Here is a 16,257-nt window from a genome sequence, read left to right on the forward strand (position 1 = left end):
TTCAAAGAAAGACCCAAACCTTGTGTATAAAACATTAGAGTCAGGCTTCTGTTTTGTACCATAAATTTTGTTTCTTTTCCACTTGAAATCAAGGCACTACTTAAGAAAACTTAAATGAGCAAGAGGTTTACATCCGTGACTTCTTCTGATGTTGAAAGTGAAAATGAATGATAACTATCTTCAACTGAAAACACACTCAGGGCAGTATACAAAGTCACGTATTTACTAAAGCTAGAGGTAAAGTTATCATCAAGAAAACGTTGTTCCTTTGACCATGGTAAGAATTACATCCTCACCAATAAATGACTATAATACTCTCTTTGCTCTTTGTTAAAAGTTCATGCAGTTCTAACTTCTATAGCCATGTTTATCTACCTAATTACATAGTGCAACCTGCATTTGGAAGGCTAGTTCCATTTCATTATAGTTTCCTACAGATGAAATAAAAATACTTGTTTAAACTCATCTATCAAACAAAAAAAATGATTACTATTTTACTACTCAGTTGATACCAATATTGGATGTGAGCACTAACATGATGAATGATGCCTGTCGGGCTAAGCAGAGAGCGAGAAAGTTTAGGCTCAAAGACCATCACTACATACTTTCTTCAAAATGGGTTCAACAGTAGGATGCAAAACTCAATTATGGACCACTGGGAAGATACCATTCCTAGTCCTTCTAACCATGCATCTGTGCCCAGCCACCACTGACGCTGAAGTCTGTCTCAGTTTGCTTCTCCTATCCCTTTAAACCAGAGGACTGTATCTATCCCAGGATGGTATATGCTTCACTTTCTAACAGTCAGCACTCCCACAGACCCCTCTGGATCCCTAGCTTGGTATGTTCTTAGGGTTACTTGCAAATAGGGATTCCACTTACCTGTGTTAGGAAGTACTGCGTATCCAGGAACATAATGATTAAGGTTTAGGACATAAAGTTGAATTACTGAAGGGAATCCCAGCTCTGCCATATAACTTGTATGTCCTTGAGCATATTATTTAACTTCTCTCAGCATTAGTTTCTTTATCTGTAAAATGAAAATAATAAAAGCACTTCTAATGTGGCCAAGACAATTAAATAGACTAGTTTAGTGTCTGGCATATAAAAAGAACCCAAAAAAGTTAGCTTGGATTGCTAGATTCTCATTATCTACCTGTCCACCTCTGCCTTGGCCAGACTTACTCAGCAAAATGGGTTACACAAATTCCCATGAGGCCAAGAACCTGCTTGCAGGTTTCCCCCAGCTGTGGGCAGGTACCCAGCACTGCAGGCAATTGCCCCAATCGGGAGGTGAACTGGAGAAGTTCAGCCCAGAGTCCCAATCATGGATGCCTCTCCATTTTCTGTTCTACTTTATGGAGACCCAAATCAGAAAGATGTCAGGTCCATGGTTCTATGCTACTGTCCGCACCTCCACTTTGTAAAGCCAGGTCTTCTGCAGCCCTAGTTGTACACACATATGTCCACTGCTAGATAGTGAACTTGAAGGTGGAAAAAAGTTTTGTTCCTATTCGTGTTTCTTTTGGTGATTTTCTTGTACTGTGTCTGCAGAAGAGTTCAGGCTAAGTCAAGAATGAATGAGACAAGCAGTAGTAATATTTGTAAACAAGACAATTGAGCCCGCCTAAAACAAAAGGGAATCTGAATCTGCCGTGTGCTTTCCCAACTCCCTTTTATTCCCAATGGTAAACATATGCTTCCCTTGGTTATCAATGCTTTCCAGCATGCCCTAGCTTGCCCTCAGCCCTGCTTTAAGACTCCTTCCCTCCATCTCACTGTGTCAGAATTCTCTCTCTCTCTGACAAGTGGCAGTCACATGTGAATGCATTCATCGATCAGGTAAGCAGTCCCTGAGACCGTGTACAAATGAAGCACTGTAACAGGAAATCAAAAACCTTAATCTAAGGAAAACTTGTCTGTAAAGAACTTAATATGGGTCACTAGAAAGGGTCAATGTCTAGTTCCATCTTAGACAGGTGAGAGAAAGACACCTATTTATCGGATCATTCCTTCTCCTTAGATCCCTAATGGTTTCTTTAAGTGGCTCTGAGAAAAGCTGTTGTACATGTAGGATCAGAATAAGTCTGGCCAGCCTGCTGCTATACTAATTCTATCTTCTGTCACTGGTTTTTCCAGGGTCACACTCAAAAGAAACAAAGTTCATGCAGAAAGTATTGGAGAATAGTTGCTTCAGTGTTTACAGAACCATTTCGGAGGAACTAGAGATAGCAAAAGGGTCATCTGTGCAGAGGCCAGAAGCAGCATTGTTCTGGATACAATCAAATGTTTGATTTCTCTGAACGACCGCATGTAACTCCTATACCCAGCCCATGAGTAAACATGACCAAAGGCTGGTACTTTCCCTCTCAGTTGAAACCTCCAACTAAATGAATCATAGTAGTTCTACAAGAAAGTGAGGGGAAAACCCACCAATACTAGTTAAGAGACTTTCAAGTCTAACTGGGGGAAAAATGGCAGAATGCCTAGTGAATTCATTGCTTTTCTGATGGCACCTCCTATGTGCTCCAATTCACCTAAGAATTCCCTGGATTGGAGAATGTATGACATTGCATTGATTGCCTTTATCTCACTAGGGGGAAACTTCCTGAGGACAAAGTATCACAAGGCATAGTAGTAGCAGTGGATTTGGTGAGTCAGGGTGCCTGGGTTTGAGTACAGTGTTTGCCACTTGGATCTCTGTGAACTTGGACTAGTTATTCAAACACTTTGGGCTTCATTTTCACTGGTGTAAAATGAGGACAATATTACTATCTGCCTCATAAAATTATTGTTGGTATTGCTTGTATTACCTCATCCATCTAAAACCCTATGCCTGAGTCCAGGCATAATTATTGATGATCAATAACCACCAATTGTTCTTGCTGACTGCTGCTGTCCTCCAAGTGCACTCTAGTGCATGGAAAATTCTCAAGGCAGACACAATTTAATAAATAAATCCCAAGTGTTCCTCCATGCAGCTGCTACTTTGGTGAATAAATTAAACAGGCTGGAACAATTGTATCATCATATCATCACACCTCTGCCTACCTTATCAAACTATTCTATTCTTTACTCATTTAGTATGATAGTATAAAATTTTGTAGCAGCTCTATAGGAATAATAGGAACTTAAAATACATCAAGGGAATTATTTCTTTATTCAACAAACACTTTTGTGATAGATACTGTTTTCCAAAAGTGAAAACACTAAGAAAATGACAAAAAGATAAAATTCCTCCAGCATTTTTATAGATAATAACAGCTTATATTTATTACCCGCTACACAATAAGCATGGTGTTAGGCTCTCTACATAGAGTAGCTCATTTTATGCTGACAAAAAGCAGCAAGGTGAGTATGATGTCCATTTTAGAGAGAAGAAAACTAAGATTCAAACAGACTTAATAACTTTTTCAAAGCTAAAACCTCCTTTGTATTTCCAAAGCCTGTTCTTTTTCTATGTGAGCAGGTTTGACTTAATGGTGTTTGGACATAACACACACACACGCCTATGAGCAGCCTGTGTCTATAAACAATCATACCTTGGTCATTCATTCTCTTCACTCACTTTCTGCCAAAAGGCAAACTACCCAGAGATTAGTCTCAATTCTACAAATATTCAATGAAATCATTCTACTGCAATAAGAGAGAAAGGGAGAGAGGGAGAGTGCACTGGCTTTATCAGTGGTCCAAAAGCAGATATTTTAAGAGGCACATAGAAAAAAAAAAAGGACTGGCCATCCATACACAGCATGTAGATGAGGAAGTTCAGAGAGCCATGGGCCTTCAAAATAGTCTCATTCCCCCCAGTTTTACAGGTGAATTGTTTCAGAAGCCCTAGACCTGTACTAGAACCCAGCACTCCCATTGCCCTAGACTGTCCTACACTTCATCATTTAGTTGTTCTGAAAGCAGTGGCTGCCGCCTCTAGAATACATCCCGTTTGCCTCTAAAAGGAAGGCTTTTTTTGGCTACAGCAAAAGGAAAGTGGGAAGATAAAACAAACTTTAATTCATCTGTTCTTACTCATAGGCTTCCCATCAAGGATGGGTTTTAGCCTTATTTAGAATCAATACTAAGTAAAGAAAGTATAAATATACCAATTGAAAAACTCTCTCTGTGGATGCCTTCGCAGCCGCAGTGAAATTGCTTGAGGTTTACAGATACCATGCATTTTCCCCAGCGCTTATTCTAAAACCCTCAAGTGCAAAACTCAATCATTTCCTGGGACCCTTGATGTAATAGAATCTAAGATCTGCTCATTGTTTTTTTAGTTTTTCGTTTGGAAGAGGGCTTTGTAGTTCTGGGACAGTTAGGTAAATCCCTAGCAGACCGATGGAGTTTTTTGAACCCTAATTGCTTGTGTTAAGTATTCTTCCCCAAGAGATAAGAGTAACTATATTTCAGCTATTACTATATCTGCAAAGAGTAAGAGGATCTGGGTGAAACTGAGGCATCTCCCTTGGGCATTTCCCGTAGGTTAGATTTGCCTCAAGAGATTCATATCTCAGAGAGATCCAAGGGTCTCTGGGTACCACTATAGGAAGTGGTACAGACTCTGAATCAGGTGACTTTATCACACTAACTACCACTATAATCCAAAGGAAAGTCAAACTCCAAAGAAAGTTTAGATTCTTTATGTGTAAAATAGGAGACTGGAACCAACGCATCCCTTTAGGACTTTTCTAATACAGATCTACTCCATTGGGGGGCGGGGATTGTTCTGGGAAAACACAAAATGAACCACAAGATAAAAGCCCAAAGCTGAGTATTTTGAAAAAATAGAAGTCCATGTTGGAAATGCACTTACAGAGTTTACAGCTGGATTTGTTCCCTGGCTTAAGACACCTGCAATCTTTTGACCAGTGTCGTCTTTGGGTCAGTGAGTGCAGTAAATCTACTCTTTGCTTAAATATAAACTCAAGTAGATTGACTTTTTTGAGGACAACAGGGGTGGATTTATCTTCCTCATAGGTGAAACAAAAACAGCCTCGAAGATCCTGTTGTGATTCAGTGGGTTGAGAGCCCGACATAGTGTCTATGAGGATGTGGGTTCGATCCCTGGCTTGGCTCAGTGGGTTAAGGATCCAGCACTGCTGCAAGCTGCAGCGTAGGTTGCAGACATAGCTCGGATCTCACGTTGCTGTGGCTGTGGCATAGACCGGCAGATGCGGATTGGATTTGACCCCTACCCCGGGAACTGCCATATGCTGCAGGTACAGCCCTAAAAAGCAAAACAAAACCAAACAAAAAAAGCAACAAAACAGGCTTGAGTGATGAGTCCAGATCTGGAGCTACTCTCTGGTCACTTTTTTACTACATTACACTACCTAGATTTTTTTTTTCTTCAGACTTAAAAGAAAGAAAAACATGATAGGCAGATGACCTGGAAAATGTCAAACTATTGTCTCTAGACTCTCTAAAGACTAGTTTTGGAAGACGTAGCCTATAAAAATGTTTTCAAGGTACAAAACATGTGGGAAATCAGAAAATCATTCTCTCTCTTGGAGTTTTGAAAATATCATTTAAAAAAAAGCTCAGAAAGATCCTACTGTAGAGAAATCTGCATGCATTTTCTTCAGCTAACATCGCCTAACTTATTTGGCCAATGAAGACATACTCTACACAAACCACCAATAATCACTGTATCTGATTTGCAAAGGCAAGGAGGTGATCATTCGTGTAGACATGTGGAAAGAGCATTTTAGCGCCATGTCTTCCTTCCTAGCATGAGCCCATCAATAGCTCTTTTTCTTAATCTCCTTCATTCAGCATGGTTTGTTTTTTGGTATATTATTTGACAGCCTGATCGCAGTTGTTTCTTCCCTCCAGCCTTTGGCATCTTACCTCTGTATTGCCCAAATCACCTGGCATAATGCTTGCAAGACATGGATACTCAAATGCTTGTGATGATCCTTCAATTGACCTTTACACATTTTTTTAGTCATTTTAGGCATTCACATGTGAATGCCCAAGCTGATCATGTATACTTGACCCATCAGTTTTGCAGGATACTATCCAATGATGCACACACCCAACCTTTCAAGTGTCAGTAAGAAGAGTGTAGCAAATCTAATCTTTGCTTAAATATAAACTCAGAGTAAAAAGAAGCCACAAGAATCCTCCCTCAAAGCCAGTACACACAAGTCAGGGTCAGCAGTTAAAGCACAACATGGTCATCTGCTCAGTGACCTGTCTTTACCCTTGGGAGCTGGCAGAGTTCCAGAGAAGCCCTGGTGGGGAGGATGGGTGGTGAGGAGGAAGGAGTCCAGACCAGAGTGGCCAGAGGGTCCATGTGGCCTGGAGTGGCTCCATGCAGTCCTGCCCACCTCCAAGCCAACGCTGGTTAGAACCTCAAATGATAAGGTCACAGCCAGTAACAAGTAGCAGATACAGAGAGGCACAGGTAACCACACTTAGCCATATGTACAAATCAATCAAAAGAAAGAAAATTCTTTCTTTGTGGCTCAGCGGGTTAAGAACCTGACCGGTATCCACGAGGATGTGGGTCCAATCCCAGGCCTTGCTCATTGGGTTAAGAATCTGGCATTGTTATAAGCTGCCCATGGGTACAGTTTGGATCTGGCATTGCTGTGGCTATAGTGTAGGCCGGCAGTTGCACCTCCACTCGTCAATTCCACCCCTAGCCTGGGAATTTCCATATGCGCCGGGTGCAGCCCCCCAAAAAGAAAATTATTTAAGATGAAATATGTCAGTGGGACACATGTACAGGTGGAGAAAAAGTTGGAACCGATATTTACACACAATGAAATAGTATTTGGCTTTTGAAAAATGAAATTCCACAATATGTGACAACGTGAACGAACCTTGAGGATATCGTGGAAAATGACAGAAGTCAGTCACAGAGAGATTAATACTGTATGATTCCATTTATATGAGGGACCTAAAATCGTCAAATTCAAAGAGAAAAATGGTGGTTCCCAGTGGCTGCGGTTAGAGAGAAATGGGAAGTGACCAGTCAGTGGGCATAAATTTTCAGTTAAGCAAGATAAACAAATTCTACAGACCTACGATACGACACTGTTCCTTTTGTCAACAATAAAGTGTGCACACTGAAAAAATCTGTTAGAAGGGTGGACCTCAAGTTATATTACATGTTCTTACCACAATAAGTTTTTTTTTAAAAAAAAAAAAAAGATGAAATAAAGGTCCTTGAGATACTGTAGGCACTTAATACAGTGCATTATTATTCTGACTCAGTGAGCTCTGAATAAGAAGGTTCAGTTTAGTGAATAAGAAGGAATAGACTGCAGTCTGATATACTGTAGCCTACATCCTCCTTATCCCTCAATTTTACAGTTTTAGAATTAAATGGAATTATGGAGGGCATATAGCATGTAAGCAGTTCCTAGCATAGAGTAAGTATACTTCGAACATTTTTTTTATTTTATTTTTTATGAATAGGATAGGACAGACCTTACTATATTGTCCTTTTTAGTTGGTCTTTGTTTAAAGTTTACAGCCTCCGGATGACCTCGGTCCATCTCTCTTGGCTTACTTCACTTTTCCTTTTTGTTTCCCTCTTCCTTTCCCTTCTCATTCCTCTGTCTTATTTCTTCTCTCTGATCTCTTATATACCAGGTCAACCATAGTTTTTCAAATGGCTACTCCCCTGCTGTGTGTGTGTGTGTGTGTGTGTGTGTGTGTGTGTCTAAGAGAGAGAGAACACGACGTTCCTGCTGGGGAAAGGAGTGGTCAAACAGAAGTGGGCCAGGGAGTGAAGAATGAGGGGACAAGCTCTGGCCACAATAGCTGCCACACATTGCAGGATCTGAGGAACAATGGAGTACCAATCATTTTTTATCTACTATGAAACTGCCATAATCTAGCCTCGCTGCTCTCCTCCCGAACTCGTACAGAGCACACTAAGAGCTCTTAGTGCTTGGCTTAACTGCCTTTGGTTGTGATAAGGGTGCATACCAAGCCATAATACTTAGGTATCCATCAGGCTACTGTCCAAGACATACTGGCTCTTTTTCTAAACTGGATATTATTTACTTAACACATATTTCCCAGAAATCAAATGTCAATCAGTTACTAATGTGAAAAACAAGCAAACTCAGGTATTTAGCAGAAGTTTCCAATGGCTCCAGACAATACATAAGCATGAAAACATCTCTCTAATAGATATAACTTTTAAGTACTCTTCCTAAAAATTGACTATAAAATATATAGAGAAAAATATACAAATTACAAGTATACAGCTTGATAAATTTCACAATGGAAGCACAGTCATACAACCATCACCCTGACCAAGAAAGAGAATATTTGAAACGTTTCCAGAATACCCCCATTACTTCTTATTTCAGTCACCAGCCTCCAAGGGTCACGTTCTGCAGAGTTCTAACACCATAAACTAATCTGCCTGTTTTTGACCTTAAATAGAGTTAATCAGTCTCTAGCCTCTTGTGTCTAGCCTCTTCTGTTCAACATATGTTATAAGATTCAGCCAAGCTATTGCATGCAGCCAGAATCCATGTTTCATTGATGTAGATTAATTCTCACCAGCAGATTGCAACTAGCTTTATATACTAAACCCAACACACTTCTGACTGCTTATAAGCAAGAGTTGTGTATAGACTAGAGGCAAGATGAACAATTTGTATAGCACAGGGAACTCTACCCAATATTCTGTGATAATCTATATGGGAAAAGAATCTGAAAAGGAATGGATGTGTGTATTTGTATAACTGAATCACTCTGTTGTACAGCGGACATTACTGCAACATTGTAAATCAAGTATACCTCAATAAAACTTTTAAAAATTAAAAAAATTAAAAACCAATTTGCTCCAGCGTAAGTGACTAGACATAGTTCCCAGTGCTACATGGCAGGATCCCATAGCTAACCACGCTGTACAGTAGGAAAAAAAAATGTACAGGGAAATAATTAAAAAAAAACCCAATTGGCTTTTTAAATCAAATTTTTTTGAAGTATAGTTGATTTACAATGTTGTGTTAGTTTCAGGCATACAGCAAAGTGAATCAGTTATACAAACACATGTATATCCTCTTCTTTTCAGATTGCTTTCCCATATATGTTACTACACAGCATCGAGGACCTTTCTCATGCTACACAGTAGGTCCTTGTTACTTGTCTGTTTTATTTATAGTACTGTGTATGTGTCAACTCCAACCTCCTAATTCATCCCTCCCCCTAATGTTTCCCCTTTGGTAACCATAAGTTTGGTTTTGAAATCTTTGAGTCTGTTTTTGTCTTGTGAATAAGTTCTTTTGTGTCATTTTTCTTAGACTCCACATATTAGTAACCTCATATGATATTTGTCTTTCTCTGCCTTACTCCACTCAGTCTGATCATTTCTAGGTCCATCTATGTTGCTGCAAATGACATTATTTCCTTCTTCTTTATAGCTGAGTAATATTCCAGTGTGTATATGTAACACATATTCTTTATCCTTAAACAGCTCTATTCACTCCTCATAAAGGCTTCTTCTTGGCAATAACCTGAGACCAGTCATAAAAAAAAAAATGGGCTTTCAAATCATGGATTTCTTGCATCCCACCAGTCATCCTCCATTTCCCTGACTATCTCTCCTACTTCACCCACCCTGTGGGTATGAACATCAGGGAGGCTTCCCTACCAATATGGAAAAAAACTACATAGGCAGAGGATCTTCGACAATTCTCATTTACTGTCTACCAGGGTCTTCACACGATTCCCTATTTTGTTTCAAGTGTCAGGGATGTTCGCACAAATATATATAAGAAAACATTTGTTCCCAAATTTTTTTTAAAAAAATTAGGTTTTATCTAGGCCAATACTTTTTTCTACTGCCTGCAGTAGATGGAGGAAAATAAGATTTGACTAAAATGAACTAAAAGCGAGGGAGAATATTACATCCAAACAAGTGGATGCCGAGAGACCACGTACGTGGTTGACTCAGCCATGGAAAAAGCCCTGGAGTATGGAAGGAAGACGGACATGCTAAAAATGGAAGAAAGGAAGCATACCAGGCAATACAGTTGCTCCACAATGTCATTCCTGCCCATCCCAAAAAGGCATAAATAGAAACATTCTGGAATTTAGCACCACTGATATTTAAGCCCAATTTCCAGCAAGGTCAAGACTAATAGCGAGTTATTTGTTTTACTAACTTAGGTTGCAAGTGCCTTTGGGCGGAGCTGGTACCTTCTTCTATATCTCAGTCGGCGCCAAAAACACTGTTAGCCATCAACAGAACCATAATAGACCTCGAGTCTTCTCCAAAGGCCAATAAAAACACATACGCTGAGCTAATGGGGACATTTACAGGCAGAGGATTCCAGTTTCCTTTCTGAAAATGCCACCAAGGCAGCCTAGCTAATTAGGTCTCAGTAAATGACACTGACTGACCAGAATGGCCCACCTGCCTGGAGCTTTGTGTGTGCACCAAGCCTGTTTTCTATTTGTTTTGGTTTTGTTTTTGTTCTGCTAGCTATAAATGAAAAGAACTATTTTGGGAATTTCAAAAGGCGCTGAGATCTGGCCTGTGAGTTCACAGTAATGTCAGGAAAATGGGAATGCAATACTGAACACCGCAAAGAATAAATGTATTCATGTGGGGCTTTTTGGTTATTCCTCTCCTGCCCCTATTCTCTTCCCTTTGGAGAAACCTAGAAAAATAATTTTGTTCAAGGCCACCCTGAAATGCAGTGACAATTCCAGGAATGAAATTCAGATGTTTCCTTCAACCCTTTCTCTGATCCAGCCTAGGAACTGATGTAATTTTCCTAGTGTTTCCAATAAAAGTGTCCTTATGATAGGTCCAACTCAACTTGTTTGTGTTTCTGAAAATAACACAAATTGATGAAGATAGAGATTGAGGACAATAGACAATTGAAGTAAAACAGACTCAAAGACTAATCGGTTGCTCAATGAACAAAAATGGCCTTGACCTCAAACATGGTTCTTTGAATCCAGTGAAAGACCACATAGGATGAATGTTAATTACTGGAAAATTCAATCAGTATTAATAGAGCTTCTCTTATAAGTTCTCCGAACACACAAGTTTCTGTGTCCTTCATATCCTCTTCCTCCAAAGTACTAGGAGAAAATGATACAACTGCAAGTCATAGCCTTTATCTACCAGAAAATAAATGAATAAGCAATTTTGGAGTAGCCAAAAGCAGGCTGAAGCATACCAGAAAACTGTAATGCAACGTGGTAGAACAGAAAGAGAATGGACCATTGAGGCAGATATACCTGACTGACAATTCCAGTTTCATTGGTTCCTAGTTCTACAGTTTTCTAAATCTCTCTCAGCTTAATTTCCTCAACTATAGAATTGGGACTGAAATAGTTATTCAGAGCTCTTCCAAATGTAAATAATAAACCAACCCAAATTTGTGATTGCAGAAACATAAATAAGTAAAAATAAATTTATTGACTATGTAACTATAAAACCTAAACAAGTCTCTAGCTTCTGGTACACTTGTATTTAAGTATTCGGTGTTGTTGGGAAGTGATCTCTCCCACAAGCTTTCTTTTTTTCCAAGGTAGCTTAATTTTAAAGTATGTTTTCCATCATGATGACCTTCATAATTCAAAGGTAATATTTTCATAGCCCCAAGAATAACACAATGAAGACTTCTCTTGGCCAACAAGACTAATAAGAGTTTTCAAATCGGGAGTTCCCGATATGGCGCCGCGGAGGCAAATCCGACTAGGAACCCTGAGGCTGCAGGTTCTATCCCTGGCTTCGCTCAGTGGGTTAAGGATCCGGCGTTGCCGTGAGCTATGGTGTAGGTCGCAGACGTGGCTTGGATCTGGCGTTGCTGTGGCTGTGGTGTGGACTGGCAGCTGTAGCTCCGATTAGACCCCTGGCCTGGGAATCTCCATATGCTGCAGACGTGGCCCTAAAAAGACAAAAGACAAAAGACCAAAAAAAAAAAAAAAAAAAAAAGTTTAAAAATTGAACCTCATTAATTCTGAGCAGTTATATGTTCAGATCTGGAGGTGTTACTGGAAGGAATGCCAAGGAACATCAGAGTACTATTACCTGGATAAAGGTACACAGCTTCCAGAAAAGCCAAAGCGAACAATGCCCTCTGTGAGACATCTCAGAATTGTTGTCAAAGCAAACAAGCAACACTTTTTCCAGGGTCTAGAATTTCCATTAAGACAATAATAAATTAAAGTCACCTTTACAGGTGGATGGATCTTTGACATCCAGGCGTCATGTGCTTGGAGCGACCTCACTCAGAGTAAAAACACACGTGGTAGTGAAATCTCCATGATCTACCCAATATTCTGCCCAAATGAGGTAAGGCTGCCAGGTTCAGATTATAGCTGGATTAAAAGGGGCAGAGGATTCAGCCAAGCAAAGAAGGACACAAAGGTCATTGTAAGGGGGAGTAATAAAATCAGATAATGACCATATGTTTATTAGATTTTGTATTAGAATATAGTTGATTTAATGCGTGGTGTCAATATCTGCTGTAGAGCACAGTGACCCAGTCCTACACACACACACACACACACACACATGCACATACACACAAACACACATATATGCTTTTTCTCATACTGTCTTCCATCATGTTCTTATATTCCAAGAGATTGGATAGAGTTCCCTGTTCCATACTATATATTTTTCACATTAGAAAGAGTTTTGTGGGTAAGATGAACATTCTAACCCATAGAAAATGGCATATCATGAAGTAAATGTATACATATTTTAGTAGGAAGAGTTTTCATACCTCTAACAAAAATAAATTCACAGAATTAGGTTGTATAAAATGTCATCAATAAGGAAAGATTTTTTTTGGAAGTACCCATTCAAGGCAGTTCTTTGGAAAGATGCTCTTCCTCCTCAAGTTGGTCTGCATTCAGTGAGGCAGCCCATGTGCAAACATAAACTTGACAAATGAAAGGCAGACCTCTCCATTATAGGACCAATTAGCTCACTCTAGTACAGATGAGGATTTATTGCTTCAAGCATGTTAATAAAAGCCTGACAACAGCAGAAAAACAAAAAATGGGTTTAGAATGAGAAAACTGCATTAATATACATGATGTGGGTTTTAACTGAAGCCAAAATGAAAACTATTTCCTGGATTTCAGATAGAGGTCTGTCCCCAAACAACCTTATTTTGAGCATTTTGAAGGTAGACTTCAAATAAATAATGAAAAGCAAGACAGAAACTTTTAACCAAATGTGAAAATTAAGAAAAAAAAAAACAAATTGAGAGCGCCAACCATAAATAAATTTTGCAAGCGATACTAAGCCAGACTTATCATCCTTCCGGGAATGTACCTCCATCAGGCACCAAGAATCTTTATTTCTGGCTGCGATGCATTCAGATGAGTTATCCCATTCTCAAAAAGATGTCTACAGAAGGCTCTACCGACTGCCAAAAGCACTATTCTCTCAAAATAGAAATCCCTTCTCAGTTCAACTTAACAAGTCTGTTATGATAATCTCAGGGAATTTACCAATCTAGAGAGATTTATTTCATGGAAATGGAGTGTTTCCAAGGTTTGAAAAAATTCACTCCATATTTCGGGAAATGAGCATGTGATAAATTGTGCATGTTGTTTTAATGGAAGAAGCAAGAGGTCTTTCTACGGAGCATTGTGACCTATTACTTAAAAGCTGTTGTATGTTCACAATCCAGGAGTAACAACAAGACATGGAAAAAAAGTGAATATAATAAATTAAATTCTTGAGAAAACAAGGGCATTTAAGGCCCTGATGGCAAAGCATTAGGTTCCAAAACTAAAAATTCATTTCCAATTATTCTTCATAGTATACAGTACAAACATGTTTCTATTTTTAATTTTTTTTTTATTTTGGGGAACTTTTTGGTCACACCCATGGCATATGGAAGTTCCCAAGGCAGGGATCAAACTCACACCACAGCAGCAACCCAAGCTGCAGTGACAATACCAGATCCTTAACCTGCTGCACCATAAGAGTATTTCCTAAAGTTTCTAAATACAAACACATTGAGGAGTGTCTATGCCAACTATCTACTGGATAGTATGATGCCTGCCAAGTATATCTATTGCTTTGGGTCCTATTATACCTTTGCATTTGTGGTCGAAAGAGACTTTTCCTCAACTCTTCCCTCAACCAAGAGCTCAAAAGGCAAGACAGAGTTAATGATATGGATACACAAATAGAGTTTTGATTACAATAAGAATGTGCACAGCTTTCTAGAAGTCTGATTAGCTGTAAAGGTCAAGTCAGTCTTAGGGTTTTCTCATAGGAGAGACAGCTAACCTCATCTCCAGAAAACAGGAAGGCTGCTCTGAATAGGGGAAACATAAGCCATGGCTTGAAGGAGGAGGCCAAGGAGCTATTCAGGTAACTGAAGTCTAGAGGAGGACTGGCATATACAAATGACCAGTGGCCAGTGGGAGCATGGCTCACTGGAGGAACTGGGACATGTTCTGTAAAGTGAAAAAGCAGTGTAGAATGAGGAAGCCAGTGGAAAGAGGAGGTTAGAAATGGAAGCAGAGATGAGATCATGCTAAATCTTGTAAGCCATGATCAGGATCTGTACTTTATTCCAAGAGCAATGAGAAGCTGTGCAGATCATCAGAAACTTCTATCACCCTTACATGTGAAATATATCCAGGATCGGACCACGCTTTTGAAACATCTTCATCCCCATCATGGTCCAAGCCACTATCAGCTCCTGCCCAGAGTATTGCAACTGCCTCCTACCTGGCTTTCCCACTTTGCCTTGCTCCCATCAGGCTCTTCTCCTGCAGGTAATCCCTCTACCTTGACCCAGTTCTACTTTCCTTCAGAGCATTTATCATCAGACATATTCTATGTTGACTTAGGCGCTTCCTGTCAGCCTCAGCCACCATAAGGGCAAGAATAAGCCAGCATTGTTCATTGCTATATGATGTGCTTTTTGGGAAAATGGCTGGCATGGCGTGGGTTTTGATTACTGAGGACTGGCTTGTGCTTCCTATATTTGAAATACTCCAGAGGCTTGCCATTTCATGAGCATGAAGAGTTAGAACCCTGGCTCTGACTCCCAGGGCCTGTGGGACCTGGTCATCCAGCCTCCTGCCTCCTCTCTCCTTACCTCTCCTACCATTTTCCCACTTTCTCCCTTTGCTAGCAACCCACTGGTCTCTCCATTTCTTGACTATATCAACCATGCATTACCCTCAGGACCTTTGCACTTCCTAGTCTTTCTGCCTGAAACATTCTTGCTCCACATAGCTATAAAATTTGCTCCTAAATTTCTTTTAAATCTGCTCAAATGTCACCTGTCTAGAAAGGCTTCTTCTCTATCATCCTCCCACAACAGCGGCCCCTTCCTGCCACCCTAGTCAGTCTCTTCCCCCTCACTTGGCTTTATTTGTTTTCATAGTATGAAAAAGTACCTATTGTAATACCTGCTTATGTGTGTTTCATGTCTACCCGTATAAGATCAGCTCTATGAAGGCAATCTATTTATTTGGGTCACAGGTGTTCCCTGGCACTTAGAACTATGCTTGATCCGTGTTAGCCCCTGCATTAGAGGAGTCAATAGGGAATCAGAAGTCACATCAGTTATTTGATGAGAGGGAATTTAATAAAGAAGTATTAACTACTAGTTAAGTGGGAACCTCAAAAGATAAAAAAAGAACTCTCAAGTGCTCCAGAAGTAACCACAACAGGAGGCAAACACCACCTCTCAGGCACAGGGAACAAGGAAAATGTTGGAAATGTTAAAACATTTAGAAACCTACAAGAGAGAACTTACAGGGTTAAAACTCAGCGCTCTGAGGAGGGGGTTCTCCGTGGCTGGTATCTCTAGCTCCGAGGAATGACCTGACAGGCTTAGGACCCAGATCTTTGAAGAAAGACTGCTGCAGGGGCTGGGGCTGGCAAGATGGAAAGGTGATGAAATGGGCTCTGTTCATACTGAAAGAACTAACTGTGCCTTGGATCCAGCTGTCGTTCTGGGAAGGAAGAACTGCTACGGGGTGAAGAAGCATTGCTTGGGTGATAGTCCTGAGAACACAGAGCAGAAAGGAAGCCCCTAGGAAGTATGGAGGAAGGAGAAGAGCCCTTCTTCTTCTTCAAGACTTGCAGTCTCCCTCTGTCACCCCCTGTTGGTGGAGTCTGACACTGAGCCAGCTGACCAAGCCCAAATGTGATTTGCACAGTCCCAGCTCCAGCCAGCATCACAAAGCTGAAAGAAGAGGGTAGGTTTGAATCTGAGAGAAAACTCAATAACTTACACAGTACTCAACCCATTTCTGTTGAAAGAAGTTACTGAATGCATC

At 40.1% G+C, this 16,257-nt stretch overlaps 1 protein-coding gene across 12 annotated transcripts in view; it reads right to left on the reverse strand.

Moving 5' to 3' along the window:
• COLEC10 (collectin subfamily member 10) overlaps window positions 1-16,257 on the reverse strand; it is a 450,751-nt gene that overhangs the window by 307,172 nt on the left and 127,322 nt on the right. For 11 of the 12 annotated variants that reach the window (XM_021090573.1, XM_021090569.1, XM_021090571.1 and 8 more), the window contains one exon: window positions 883-1,030. The exons of the other annotated variant lie outside the window; for it this stretch is intronic. The gene's annotated coding sequence lies outside the window, so the exon portion shown is untranslated. The remainder of the gene's footprint in view (window positions 1-882; window positions 1,031-16,257) is intronic. 12 annotated transcript variants of the gene reach the window in all.

The sequence above is a fragment of the Sus scrofa genome, chromosome 4, assembly GCF_000003025.6.
Source record: "Sus scrofa isolate TJ Tabasco breed Duroc chromosome 4, Sscrofa11.1, whole genome shotgun sequence".
Lineage (NCBI taxonomy): Eukaryota > Metazoa > Chordata > Mammalia > Artiodactyla > Suidae > Sus > Sus scrofa.